The sequence below is a fragment of the Acanthochromis polyacanthus genome, chromosome 13, assembly GCF_021347895.1.
Source record: "Acanthochromis polyacanthus isolate Apoly-LR-REF ecotype Palm Island chromosome 13, KAUST_Apoly_ChrSc, whole genome shotgun sequence".
NCBI lineage: Eukaryota > Metazoa > Chordata > Actinopteri > Pomacentridae > Acanthochromis > Acanthochromis polyacanthus.
This window is the reverse complement of record NC_067125.1, coordinates 41,408,258-41,421,983: the sequence shown is the minus strand read 5'-3', so window position 1 is coordinate 41,421,983 and position 13,726 is coordinate 41,408,258.

The following is a 13,726-nucleotide window of genomic DNA, read 5'->3' as shown; positions in this document are numbered from 1 at the left end:
CCTGTTATGAATACTCAGGAACCTGAAAAAGTTTTTTTTTTTCAAAATGTTTAATAAATCCTTTACCATTAAGTAAAGAAGGCCACATGCACATTGGATAATCATTTAATTTCAGTTAAGACTTGACCTCTATTAATTTAAGCAACTTTTGAACTCTGGCATGCCCAACTTTTCAATATTTGCGTGTTTTTTTGTATTAAATTGCAAATATTTGCTCAAATCTACCACAAATTAAATCATTCAAACCACTAAAAGGACAATAGGTCAGACCCTCATGAGTTTGGGAAAATCATTTAAGATTATTTTGATAAAAAATTAATTGGTAACGGTTGAAATTAGAGTAACAGGGTTGAATGGATCCATTACTACTTATTATAGATCATAACATAAATGTGATAAACAAATACTCAGGACCACAGGAATGTTGTTTAATAACATCTTATGCTGTGTATTAACCTGCAATGCCTATCATTCAATTTCTTTCATATTTCAAATATTAGGTTTTGGTGCTTTCTCTTTCATATAGGTGTAACTATAACAAGCTGGAATGTATGATATGAACATATTTTCAGTTGAGGATCAGTGAGTAGGAATGATACATCAACATGTCACTAAGACCACAACTGGATTTGATCAAATATTCAATAGTCAAACATGAAAACAGTGGTACTGTAGGCAGACAACTATAAAAATGAATGAGGATGTCAAAAGTAGTCATGAACTGATCAAGGTCAGGTTTAAATTTCGTGGCTGGCCAGAGCATCCCACACCTCTCTTGCAATGGCCAGATGACGTGAGGTAACATTCTCTGGAAGAGGAATGAGGGACAGCACATCCTCAAAGGGATACCAATGAAGATCATCCCTCAATGGCCAGAAGAAACGATTTTCCCCCACTCTGCATACATTTCACCTGGCAGTGGTGCGACAGACCGGAAAACGCCAGGTAAACCTCTCAGCTTCACACATCCTTAAGAGTGACTTCAATCCAAATTTTGAGCATGTGAGATCTTCATGTCTCTGCCTTTGAAAATAAAAGCACAGCACAATTTTAAAATAAAAGCCTGCGACGGACCGGAAAATGTCAGTTAAACCTCTCAGCTTCACACAGCGTTTAGAATAAATACGCCGCTCCGGACATGCACCCATCCCGAGCCCCTCCCACGATTTCCGCACCAGCGGGAATTGTCTAGTTAGGGGCTCGGGCTTCGACACAAGCCACTCTCCTCTCCATTGCAAAGCAATGGGAGGAGAGTGGCTCGTGGCGAAGCCACGAGCCACTATTGTTCTCCTGTGGCGTTTATTATTATTCCGTTTTATTCTTAACGTTTCCGCCGTTTTTCGGTCGCTAACTAGTCCGAGGGCTTTGAGAATACCAAAACAAATTATACATCAAAACGTGCGGCTTCATCGGGAATAGCGGGCTATGACTTTTCTAAGAAATTCGTCATTTTTTCGCAGAATTATTCGCAAAAACCTGCGAAAAAAGTCCCATAGGAAATGAATGGGGAGTGAAAAAAATCGGCTCAAAAAATCCACTATTTTCAAAACGCCACTCCTTCGCCATACGTTCACCTAGAAACTTCATTTAACCATCAAAACGCAGTGATTCTTCTTGTCTCCGCAGGAATGTAGTTTATGTCAGGCTGAGATTTACAGTTTTTGATCAGTGAGTCCTCAAAAAAGTGAAAATTCTCAAAATCTGCTCTGGTTAGAGTGCAGCATGTCAGTTGGTAGAGTGGAGGAGAGGTGAAAAATCCGCCTGAAAATTTGCCGATCGCATCGCCCTCACGACCAAACGATAAATGTCAGGGGAATGAAATTTGGTCAGATTGTAGACAAATTTCCTGGGATTTAAATGAATCCAAGTTTGAAGACCTAGCTCTTTCTGAAGGGAAATGGCAGGCAGCAGTTGAGACCAAAGTTGCACCGTTCTCTCCATAAGAACCAATGTAAACTGAATCATCTACCTCATGGAGAGACAGTGTTTTTTAAATCGCTGTAACTCGGTCATTTCTCACAATATTTGAAAAATAATTACATTTATGGAAAGCCACAGCCTTCCTCTCGCTCACGGTCATTTCGGTTTTAAGCTAGCATTCACGGTTAGCCCACAATTAGCGCCAGAACGAGACGTTGCGCGCTGCTGCTGAGAAGCACTTTTCTGCTGTCTGTGGCAGGCACCGTTGCTATGGGGGCCCATAGCAACCGCCCTTACACACGCGCAGGCATGCTCCCACGCACACACACAGACTCATTGGAGTGCCACACCCACCTTCACAGCCAATACCTCCACAGGAGCTGCATTTCAGCCTGAAAATCAGTTCAACCTCCCAGCTTCACACAGCCTTTAGAGCAGGGGTGTCAAACTCAGTTCCAACACACCTGATTCAAATGATCGGGCTCGTTATCAGGCTTCTGCTGATTATTTGAATCAGGTGTGTTGGAAGAAGGAAAGATCTAGAACATAGAGGATAGTTGACCTCCAGGAACTGAGTTTGACACCCCTGCTTTACAGTAACTCCAATCCAAATGTTGACCAGGAGAGATCTTCCTGTCATTGCCTTTCAAAATAAAAGCACAGCACAATTTCAAAATAAAAGCCTGCGATGGGCCTGAAAAGGCCAGTTTAACCTCTCAGCTTCACACAGCCTTTACAGTAACTCCCATCCAAATTTTGACCAGGTGAGATCTTCCTGTCTCTGCCTTTCAAAATAAAAGCACAGCACAATTTGCCAGTTAAACCTCGAAGGTTCACACAGCCTTTAGAGTAACTCCAATCCAAATTTTGACTAGGTGAGATCTTCCTGTCTCTGCCTTTCAAAATAAAAGCACAGCACAATTTCAAAATAAAAGCCTGTGACGGACCAAAAAATAACCCTTTCCTGCCCAGCTCCGGACATGCACACATCCCGAGCCCCTCCCACGATTTCCGCGTGCGGGAATTGTCTAGTTAGGGGCTCGGGCTTCGACACGAGCCACTCTCCTCTCCATTGCAAAGCAATGGGAGGAGAGTGGCTCGTGGCGAAGCCACGAGCCACTATTGTTCTCCTGCTGCGTTTATTATATTTTATTAATCACGTTTCCGCCGTTTTTCGATTCGTAACTAGTCCTAGGCCTTTGAGAAAACCAAAATAAATTATATATCAAAACGTGCGGCTTCATCGGGAATAGTGTGCTATGACTTTTCTAAGAAATTCGTCATTTTATCGCAGAATTATTCGCAAAAAACTGCGAAAAAAGTCCCATAGAAAATGAATGGGGACCGAAAAAATCGGCTCAAAAAATCCACTTTTTTCCAAACGCCACTGCTTCGCCATACGTTCACCGAGAAACTTCATTTAACCATCAAAACGCAGTGATTTTTCTTGTCTTCGCAGGAATGTATTTTATGTCAGGCTCAGATTTATAGTTTTTGATCAGTGAGTCCTCAAAAAAGTGAAAATTCTCAAAATCTGCTCTGGTTAGAGTGCGGCATGTCAGTTGGTAGAGTGGAGGAGAGGTGAAAAATTCGCCTGAAAATTTCCCGATCGTATCGCTCTCACGACCAAACGATAAATGTTAGGGGAATGAAATTTGGTCAGATTGTAGACAAATTTCCTGGGATTCAAATGAATCCAAGTTTGAAGACCTAGCTCTTTCTGAAGTGAAATGGCAGGCAGCAGTTTAGACCAAAGTTGCACCGTTCTCTCCATAAGAACCAATGTAAACTGAATCATCTGCCTCATGGAGAGACAGTGTTTTTTAAATCGCTGTAACTCGGTCATTTCTCACAATATTTGGAAAATAATTACATTTATGGAAAGCCACAGCCTTCCTCTCGCTCACGGTCATTTTAGTTTTCAGCTAGCATTCACGGTTAGCCCACAATTAGCGCCAGAACGAGACATTGCGCGCTGCTCCTGAGAAGCACTTTTCTGCTGTCTGTGGCAGGCACCGTTGCTATGGTGGCCCATAGCAACCGCCCTTACACACGCGCAGGCATGGTCGCACGCACACACACAGACTCATTGGAATGCCACACCCACCTTCACACCCAATACCTCCACAGGAGCTGCATTTCAGCCTGAAAATCAGTTAAACCTCTCAGCTTCACACAGCCTTTAGAACAGGGGTGTCAAACTCAGTTCCAACACACCTGATTCAAATGATCAGGCTCGTTATCAGACTTCAGCTGGGATTAATGATGAGCTGATTATTTGAATCAGGTGTGTTGTAAGAAGGAAACATCTAGAACACAGAGGATAGTGGACCTCCAGGAACTGAGTTTGACACCCCTGCTTTACAGTAACTCCAATCCAAATTTTGACCGGGTGAGACCAATCCGTCTCTGCCTTTCAAAATAAAAGCACAGCAAAATTTCAAAATAAAAGCCTGTGAAAGCCTGCGATGTTCCTGAAAACACCAGTTAAACCTCTCAGCTTCACACAGCCTTTACAATAACTCCAATCCAAATTTTGACCAGGTGAGGTCTTCCTGTCTCTGCCTTTCAAAATAAAAGCACAGCACAATTTGCCAGTTAAACCTCTCAGCTTCACACAGCCTTTTCAGTAACTCCAATCCAAATTTTGACCAGGTGAGATCTTCTTGTCTCTGCCTTTCAAAATAAAAGCACAGCACAATTTCAAAATAAAAGCCTGCGACAGACTGGAAACACCAGTTAAACCTCTCAGCTTCACACAGCCTTTACAGTAACTCCAATTAAAATGTTGACCAGGTGAGACCTTCCTGTCTCTGCCTTTCAAAATAAAAGCACAGCACAATTTCAAAATAACGGCCTGCGACGGACTGGAAATGAAAGTTAAACCGCTCAGCTTCACACAGCCTTTACAGTAACTCCAATTAAAATGTTGACCAGGTGAGATCTTCCTGTCTCAGCCTTTCAAAATAAAAGCACAGCACAATTTCAAAATACAAGCCTGTGACGGACTGGAAACGCCAGTTAAACCTCTCAGCTTCACACAGCCTTTACAGTAACTCCAATCCAAATTTTGACCAGGTGAGGTCTTCCTGTCTCTTCTTTTCAAAATAAAAGCACAACACAATTTCAAAATAAAAGCCTGCGATGAACCGGAAAACACCAGTTTAACCTCTCAGCTTCACCCAGCCTTTACAGTAACTCCAATCCAAATTTTGAGCAGGTGAGATCTTCCTGTCATTGACTTTCAAAATAAAAGCACAGCACAATTTCAAAATAAAAGCCTGCGACAGGCTGGAAAAGCCAGTTCAACCTCTCAGCTTCACACAGACTTTAGAGCAACTCCAATCTAAATTTTGACCAGGTCCAATCTTCTTGTCTCTTCCTCTCAAAATAAAAGCACAGCACAATTTGCCTGTTAGACTTCTCAGCTTCACACAGCCTTTACAGTAACTCCAATCCAAATTTTGACCAGGTGAGATGTTCTTGCCTCTCGTGCTCTGCTCCGGACATGCACACATCCCGAGCCCCTCCCACGATTTCCGCGAGCGGGAATTGTCTAGTATTTCCATTACTACCCCAATATCATTTTTTCTTCACGTTTCCGCCGATTTTCGGTCGCTAACTCGTCCCAGGGCTTTGAGAAAACCAAAGCAAATTATATATGAAAACGTGCGGCTTCATCGGGAATAGTGTGCTATGACTTTTCTAAGAAATTCGTCATTTTTTCGCAGAATTATTCGCAAAAAACTGCGAAAAAAGTCCCATAGAAAATGAATGGGGAGTGAAAAAAATCGGCTTGAAAAATCCACTGTTTTCCAAACGCCACTCCTTCGCCATACGTTCACCTAGAAACTTCATTTAACCATCAAAACGCAGTGATTTTTCTTGTCTCCGCAGGAATGTATTTTATGTCAGGCTGACATTTACAGTTTTTCATCAGTGAGTCCTCAAAAAAGTGAAAATTCTCAAAATCTGCTCTGGTTAGAGTGCGGCATGTCAGTTGGTAGAGTGGAGGAGAGGAGAAAAATCCGCCTGAAAATTTCCCGATCGCATCGCCCTCACGACCAAACGATAAATGTTAGGGGAATGAAATTTGGTCAGATTGTAAACAATTTTCCTGGGATTCAAATGAATCCAAGTTTGAAGACCAAGCTCTTTCTGAAGTGAAATGGCAGGCAGCAGTTTAGAGCAAAGTCGCACCGTTCTCTCCATAAGAACCAATGTAAACTGGATCATCTGCCTTATGGAGGGACAGTGTTTTTTAAATCGCTGTAACTCGGTCATTTCTCACAATATTTGGAAAATAATTACATTTATGGAAAGCCACGGCCTTCCTCTCGCTCACGGTCATTTCGGTTTTCAGCTAGCATTAACGGTTAGCCCACAATTAGCGCCAGAACGAGACGTTGCGCGCTGCTGCTGAGAAGCACTTTTCTGCTGTCTGTGGCAGGCACCGTTGCTATGGTGGCCCATAGCAACCGACCTTACACACGCGCAGGCATGCTCCCACGCACACACACAGACTCATTGGTGTGCCACACCCACCTACACCCAATACCTCCACAGGAGCTGAATTTCAGCCTGAAAATCAGTTCAAACTCTCAGCTTCACACAGCCTTTAGAGCAGGGGTGTCAAACTCAGTTCCAACACACCTGATTCAAATGATCAGGCTCGTTATCAGGCTTCTGCTGAGCTTGATGATGAGCTGATTATTTGAAACAGGTGTGTTGGAAGAGAGAAACATCTAGAACATAGAGGATAGTTGACCTCCAGGAACTGAGTTTGACACCCCTGCTTTAGAGTAACTCCAATCCAAATGTTCACCAGGTGAGATCTTCCTTTCTTTCCCTTTCAAAATAAAAGCACAGCACAATTTCAAAATAAAAGCCAGCTATGGGCCTGAAAACACCAGTTAAACCTCTCAGCTTCACACAGCCTTTACAATAACTCCTATCCAAATTTTGACCAGGTGAGATCTTCCTGTCTCTGCCTTTCAAATTAAAAGCACAGCACAATTTACCAGTTAAACCTCTCAGCTTCACACAGCCTTTAGAGTATCTCCAATCCAAATTTTGACCAGGTGAGATCTTCATGTCTCTGCCTTTGAAAATAAAAGCACAGCACAATTTTAAAATAAAAGTCTGTGACGGACCGGAAAATGTCACCAAAACCCCTCAGCTTCACACAGCCTTTACAGTAACTCCAATCCAAATTTTGACCAGGTGAGATCTTCTTGCCTCTCCTGCGCTGCTCAGGACATGCACCCATCCCGAGCCCCTCCCACGATTTCCGCGTGCGGGAATTGTCTAGTTAGGGGCTCGGGCTTCGACACGAGCCACGAGCCACTATTGTTCTCCTGTGAAAAAGGCGTTTATTATCTTTTCTTCCTCACGTTTCCGCCGTTTTTCGATTCGCTTCTCGTCCTAGGCCTTTGAGAAAACCCAAATAAACTATACATCAAAACGTGCGGCTTCATCGGGAATAGTGTGCTATGACTTTTCTAAGAAATACGTCATTTTTTCGCAGAATTAATCGCAAAAAACTGCCAAAAAATCCCATAGAAAATGAATGGGGACCGAAAAAAATCGGCTCAAAAAATCCACTTTTTTCCAAATGCCACTGCTTCGCCATACGTTCACCTAGAAACTTCATTTAACCATCAAAACGCAGTGATTTTTCTTGTCTCCGCAGGAATGTAGTTTATGTCAGGCTGAGATTTACAGTTTTTCATCAGTGAGTCCTCAAAAAAGTGAAAATTCTCAAAATCTGCTCTGGTTAGAGTGCGGCATGTCAGTTGGTAGAGTGGAGGAGAGGAGAAAAACTCGCCTGAAAATTTCCCGATCGCATCGCCCTCACGACCAAACGATAAACGTTAGGGGAATGAAATTTGGTCAGATTGTAGACAATTTTCCTGGGATTCAAATGAATCCAAGTTTGAAGACCTATCTCTTTCTGAAGTGAAATGGCAGGCAGCAGTTTAGACCAAAGTCGCACCGTTCTCCCCATTAGAACCAATGTAAACTGAATCATCTGGCTCATGGAGGGACAGTGTTTTTTTAAATCGCTGTAACTCGGTCATTTCTCACAATATTTGGAAAATAATTACATTTATGGAAAGCCACAGCCCTCCTCTCGCTCACGGTCATTTCGGTTTTCAGCTAGCATTCACGGTTAGCCCACACTTCGCGCCAGAACGAGATGTTGCGCGCTGCTGCTGAGAAGCACTTTTCTGCTGTCTGTGGCAGGCACCGTTGCTATGGGGGCCCATAGCAACCGCCCTTACACACGCGCAGGCATGCTCGCACGCACACACACAGACTCATTGGTGTGCCACACCCACCTTCACACCCAATACCTCCACAGGAGCTGCATTTCAGCCTGAAAATCACTGAAACCTCTCAGCTTCACACAGCCTTGAGAGCAGGGGTGTCAAACTCAGTTCCAACACACCTGATTCAAATGATCAGGCTCGTTATCAGGCTTCTGCTGAGCTTAATGATGAGCTGATTATTTGAATCAGGTGTGTTGGAACAGGGAAACATCTAAAACATAGAGGATAGTGGACCTCGAGGAACTGAGTTTGACACCCCTGCTTTAGAGTAACTCCAATCCAAATGTTGACCAGGTGAGATCTTCATGTCTTTCCCTTTCAAAATAAAAGCACAGCACAATTTCAAAATAAAAGCCTGTGATGGGCCTGAAAACACCAGTTAAACCTCTCAGCTTCACACAGCCTTTACAATAACTCCAATCCAAATTTTGACCAGGTGAGATCTCCCTGTCTCTGCCTTTCAAAATAAAAGCACAGCACAATTTCTAAATAAAAGCCTGCGATGGGCCTGAAAACACCAGTTAAACCTCTCAGCTTCACACAGCCTTTACTCCAATCCAAAGTTTAACCAGGTCTGATCTTCCTGTCTCTGCCTTTCAAAATAAAAGCACAGTACAATTTCAAAATAAAGGCCTGCGACGGACTGGAAATGCAAGTTAAACCGCTCAGCTTCACACAGCCTTCACAGTAACTCCAATGTAAATGTTGACCAGGTGAGATCTTCCTGTCTCTTCCTTTCAAAATAAAAGCACAGCACAATTTCAAAATAAAAGCCTGCGACAGACGGAAAACGCCAGTTAAACCTCTCAGCTTCACACAGCCTTTACTCTGATCCAATTTTTGACCAGGTGAGATCTTCCTGTCTCTGCCTTTCAAACGAAAAGCACAGCAAAATTTCCAAATAAAAGCCTATGACAGACTGGAAAGCGCCAGTTAAACCTCTCAGCTTCACACAGCCTTTACAGTAACTCCAATCCAAATTTTGACCACGTGAGATCTTCCTGTCATTGTCTTTGAAAATAAAAGCACAGCACAATTTCAAAATAAAAGTCTGCGACAGGCTGGCAACGCCAGTTCAACCTCTCAGCTTCACACAGCCTTTAGAGTAACTCCAATCCAAATTTTGACCAGGTCTGATCTTCTTGTCTCTTCCTCTCAAAATAAAAGCACAGCACAATTTGCCTGTTAGACTTCTCAGCTTCACTCAGCCTTTACAGTAACTCCAATCCAAATTTTGACCACGTGAGATCTTCTTGCCTCTCGTGCGCTGCTCCGGACATGCACACATCCCGAGCCCCTCCCACGATTTCCGCGTGCGGGAATTGTCTAGTATTTTCTTCACGTTTCCGCCGTTTTTCGATTCGCTTCTTGTCCTAGGGCTTTGAGAAAACCAAAATAAATTATATATCAAAACGTGCGGCTTCATCGGGAATAGTGTGCTATGACTTTTCTAAGAAATTCGTCATTTATTCGCAGAATTATTCGCAAAAAACTGCGAAAAAAGTCCCATTGAAAATGAATGGGGAGTGAAAAAATTCGGCTCAAAAAATCCACTTTTTTCCAAACGCCACTCCTTCGCCATACGTTCACCTAGAAACTTCATTTAACCATCAAAACGCAGTGATTTTTCTTGTCTCCGCAGGAATGTAGTTTATGTCTGGCTGAGATTTACAGTTTTTGATCAGTGAGTCCTCAAAAAAGTGAAAATTCTCAAAATCTGCTCTGGTTAGAGTGCGTGATGTCAGTTGGTAGAGTGGAGGAGAGGAGAAAAATCCGCCTGAAAATTTCACGATCGCATCGCCCTCACGACCAAACGATAAACGTTAGGGGAATGAAATTTGGTCAGATTGTAGACAATTTTCCTGGGATTCAAATGAATCGAAGTTTGAAGACCTATCTCTTTCTGAAGTGAAATGGCAGGCAGCAGTTTAGACCAAAGTTGCACCGTTCTCCCCATTAGAACCAATGTAAACTGAATCATCTGGCTCATGGAGGGACAGTGTTTTTTAAATCGCTGTAACTCGGTCATTTCTCACAATATTTGGAAAATAATTACATTCATGGAAAGCCACAGCCCTCCTCTCGCTCACGGTCATTTCGGTTTTCAGCTAGCATTCACGGTTAGCCCACAATTAGCGCCAGAACGAGACGTTGCGCGCTGCTGCTGAGAAGCACTTTTCTGCTGTCTGTGGCAGGCACCGTTGCTATGGGGGCCCATAGCAACCGCCCTTACACACGCGCAGGCATGCTCCCACGCACACACACAGACTCATTGGTGTGCCACACCCACCTTCACACCCAATACCTCCACAGGAGCTGCATTTCAGCCTGAAAATCAGTTCAAACTCTCAGCTTCACACAGCCTTTAGAGCAGGGGTGTCAAACTCAGTTCCAACACACCTGATTCAAATGATCAGGCTCGTTATCAGGCTTCTGCTGAGCTTGATGATGAGCTGATTATTTGAAACAGGTGTGTTGGAAGAGGGAAAGATCTAGAACATAGAGGATAGTTGACCTCCAGGAACTGAGTTTGACACCCCTGCTTTAGAGTAACTCCAATCCAAATGTTGACCAGGTGAGATCTTCCTTTCTTTACCTTTCAAAATAAAAGCACAGCACAATTTCAAAATAAAAGCCAGCTATGGGCCTGAAAACACCAGTTAAACCTCTCAGCTTCACACAGCCTTTACAATAACTCCAATCCAAATTTTGACCAGGTGAGATCTTCCTGTCTCTGCCTTTCAAAATACAAGCACAGCACAATTTCTAAATAAAAGCCTGCGACAGACTGGAAATGCCAGTTCAACATCTCAGCTTCACACAGCCTTTAGAACAGGGGTGTCAAACTCAGTTCCAACACACCTGATACAAATGATCAGGCTCGTTATCAGGCTTCTGCTGAGCTTAATGATAGCTAATCATTTGAATCAGGTGTGTTGTAAGAAGGAAACATCTAGAACACAGAGGATTGTGGTCCTCCAGGAACTGAGTTTGGCACCCCAGCTTTACAGTAACTCCAATCCAAATTTTGACCAGGTGAGATCTTCCTGTCTCTGCCTTTCAAATTAAAAGCACAGCACAATTTGCCAGTTCAACCTCTCAGCTTCACACAGCCTTTAGAGTATCTCTAATCCAAATTTTGACCAGGTGAGATCTTCATGTCTCTGCCTTTGAAAATAAAAGCACAGCACAATTTTAAAATAAAAGTCTGTGACGGACCAGAAAATATCACCAAAACCTCTCAGCTTCACACAGCCGTTAGAATAAATACGCCTCTCCGGACATGCACACATCCCGAGCCCCTCCCACGATTTCCGCGAGCGGGAATTGTCTAGTTAGGGGCTCGGGCTTCGACACGAGCCACTCTCCTCTCCATTGCAAAGCAATGGGAGGAGAGTGGCTCGTGGCGAAGCCACGAGCCACTATTGTTCTCCTGCTGCGTTTATTATTAGGGGCTCGGGGCTGCAGTATGCAGCCCGAGCCACTATTGTTCTCCTGTTGGCGTTTATTATTATTCACGTTTCCGCCGTTTTTCGGTCACTAACTCGTCCTAGGGCTTTGAGAAAACCAAAGTAAATTATATATCAAAACGTGCGGCTTCATCGGGAATAGTGTGCTATGACTTTTCTAAGAAATTCGTCATTTTTTCGCAGAATTATTCGCAAAAAACTGCAAAAAAAGTCCCATAGGAAATGAATGGGGACTGAAAAAAAATGGCCTTGAAAAATCCACTGTTTTCCAAACGCCACTCCTTCGCCATACGTTCACCTAGAAACTTCATTTAACCATCAAAACGCAGTGATTTTTCTTGTCTACACAGGAATGTATTTTATGTCAGGCTGAGATTTACGGTTTTCAATCAGTGAGTCCTCAAAAAAGTGAAAATTTTCAAAATTTGCTCTGTTTAGAGTGCGGCATGTCGTTGGTAGAGTGGAGGAGAGGTGAAAAATTCGCCTGAAAATTTTACGATTGCATCGCCCTCACGACCAAACGATAAGAGATAGGAGAATGAAATTTGGTCAGATTGTAAACCATTTTCCTGGGATTCAAATGAATCCAAGTTTGAAGACCTAGCTCTTTCTGAAGAGAAATGGCAGGCAGCAGTTTAGACCAAAGTCGCACCGTTCTCTCCATAGGAACCAATGTAAACTGAATCATCTGCCTCATGGAGGGACAGTGTTTTTTAAATCGCTGTAACTCGGTCATTTCTCACAATATTTGAAAAATAATTACATTTATGGAAAGCCACGGCCTTCCTCTCGCTCACGGTCATTTCGGTTTTCAGCAAGCATTCACGGTTAGCCCACAATTAGCGCCAGAACGAGACGTTGCGCGCTGCTGCTGAGAAGCACTTTTTTGCTGTCTGTGGCAGGCACCGTTGCTATGGGGGCCATAGCAACCGCCCTTACACACGCGCAGGCATGTTTGCACGCACACACACAGACTCATTGGAGTGCCACACCCACCTTCACACCCAATACCTCCACAGGAGCTGCATTTCAGCCTGAAAATCAGTTCAACCTCTCAGCTTCACACAGCCTTTAGAGCAGGGGTGTCAAACTCACTTCCAACACACCTGATTCAAATGATCAGGCTCGTTATCAGGCTTTTGCTGAGCTTAATTATAGTGTATCATTTGAATCAGGTGTGTTGTAAGCAGGAAACATCTTGAACTAAGAGGATAGTGGACCTCCAGAAAAAGAGTTTGACACCCCTGCTTTACAGTAACTCCAAACCAAATTTTTACCAGCTGAGATCTTCCTGTCTTTGCCTTTCAAAATAAAAGGACAGCACAATTTCAAAATAAAAGCCTGCGACGGACTGAAAACTCCAGTTAAACCTCTCAGCTTCACACAGCCTTTACTCCAATCCAAATTTTAACCAGGTCTGATCTTCCTGTCTCTGCCTTTAAAAATAAAAGCACAGCACAATTTCAAAATAAAAGCCTGCAACAGACCAAAAAATGCAAGTTAAACCTCTCAGCTTCACACAGCCTTTAGAGTAACTCCAATCCAAATGTTGACCAGGTGAGATCTTCCTGTCTTTCCCTTTCAAAATAAAAGCACAGCACAATTTCAAAATAAAAGCCTGCGATGGTCCTGAAAACATCAGTTAAACCTCTCAGTTTCACACAGTCTTTACAATAACACCAATCCAAATTTTGACCAGGTGAGATCTTCCTATCTGTGCCTTTCAAAATAAAAGCACAGCACAATTTGCCAGTTAACCCTTTCAGCTTCACACAGCCTTTAGAGTAACTCCAATCCAAATTTTGACCATGTGAGATCTTCATGTCTCTGCCTTTGAAAATTAAAGCACAGCACAATTTTAAAATAAAAGCCTGCGAAGGACCGGAAAATGCCAGTTAAACCTCTCAGCTTCACACAGCGTTTAGAATAAATACGCCGCTCCGAACATGCACCCATCCCGAGCCCCTCCCACGATTTCCGCACCAGCGGGAATTGTCTAGTTAT